The sequence below is a fragment of the Polistes canadensis genome, unplaced genomic scaffold (assembly GCF_001313835.1).
Source record: "Polistes canadensis isolate GaletaPanama2010 unplaced genomic scaffold, ASM131383v1 scaffold_354, whole genome shotgun sequence".
Lineage (NCBI taxonomy): Eukaryota > Metazoa > Arthropoda > Insecta > Hymenoptera > Vespidae > Polistes > Polistes canadensis.
In genome coordinates, this window is record NW_014569901.1 from 85,697 (window position 1) to 87,347 (window position 1,651).

The 1,651-nt window shown below is 36.0% G+C and overlaps 1 protein-coding gene across 2 annotated transcripts in view; it reads right to left on the minus strand.

Moving 5' to 3' along the window:
• Positions 1-1,651, minus strand: part of LOC106791934 (rho GTPase-activating protein 100F) — a 31,665-nt gene that overhangs the window by 1,274 nt on the left and 28,740 nt on the right. The window lies entirely within an intron of this gene.

The following is a 1,651-nucleotide window of genomic DNA, read 5'->3' on the forward strand; positions in this document are numbered from 1 at the left end:
TTATTAATAATAATATAATTATTATTATATGATATAGTCGTATATTATGTTTGTAACATTATTTCATACTTACTCGCCTAGTTAAAATGTCAATATACATTATAATATACTCTAGTAACGATAATGCAACGTCATTAATTTATTATACTTTGCAACTTAGAAAAATAGTCGTGGCCTAAGCGTGATCGTATCTCGCGACGAAGATGGAACAAGAGGGCACATAAGCGTGTCACCTCGCGACGAACAAAAATATCACGATCATATTAGGATTCCCTTTTTAATTGACTAGAATAATCCTCTACACACACACACACACACACATATATATCATTTCTTGTTCTTTATTTTCATGAAATTGTCGATTAAGAGCTGTAGCGAATCTTTCGTCCATTAGATTAGATGCAATCAAGATCGAATATACAAGACTTCATTGCACCGAAAAACGCGAATATATGTTGCGAGTTTCTTTGAATTAGTTTCAATCGTTAAGAGTGAGACGCGGGTCGCGGGTCGCGGGATGCGATCACAGGACAATATAATCTATAAAAACAATTAACGAAACAACGGTACTATTACCCATTTGAAATCCTTTGACTATACCTAGAATTTAGTTATAATCGGACAACGATCATTCGCTCTAATCATTGACACTCATTGACTCGTGTCTTGGAGACTTTAACGCGCCTTGCAAGGCCTCCATCCTTTGGTTTTCCCCCGTATGCTTCTTGTGCTTTCGGTTCGATGGAATCGCTGTTATTTTCTATAATAAGCTCGTTTCTAAATAACAATGAGAAAACAGCAGCAGGAGGTTGTAGGAAGAAGGGCAAGGACTAAACAAACACGACATCCCTTTTCGTGGAAACAAACGTTAGAAGAGGGATGGGGGTGGGGGAGAAAAAGGAACAAAACTTATGTTGGAACGATAAGGCTGAACGGTCTCAACTTGAAATTGACAATTTAATTTTGCGCTTTTTGTCATTCGTCGTTGGTCGTTCGTTCGTCGTTTCTTTTATTTACGACAGACGCATCATACACACAACATTCACGCACACCGTTCGAATAGTATGCACTTTATCTCTCATAAATAAATTTCCTTCGTAAATTGCTTTTATACGTTTAGTGGTTTCGTATAGTGTGGAACGGTTCGCATAAGCGGTCGGTTGACGCGACGACGAGCGCAAGCCGGCGTAAAAACGCATTACAACGCTAATATATCGACACACTACTATAGTTTGATAATATCTACTGGCTTGATATAACAATCAACGATAGTCGTCTTTTTTGTCCATTTTTTTTATCTTCTTCTATGCGAGCGCAACTGGCAACATAGGTTATCTCGTTATGTGCCACTTCCTTTTATTATTTTTTTTTTTTTTTCATTCTATATTTCTTTCTTTTTCTTGATGTGTGTGTGTGTGTGTGTGTGTGCTGTCAATTATCGAAAATCTTATTGTTAGATCCAAGTACAATTGTAAACGTCAGGTCAATAATATTTATCTAAAGGCAATGATATTAATCTCGATTATTGTGTAAATACTGATGGATATAACTGTCGCTATTATATTCACGTTGCACCACTTTCTATAATTCTGTTAACGATTTCCGTAATATTTATAGCTCTGCATTTTCAATAGATATATATGTATATATA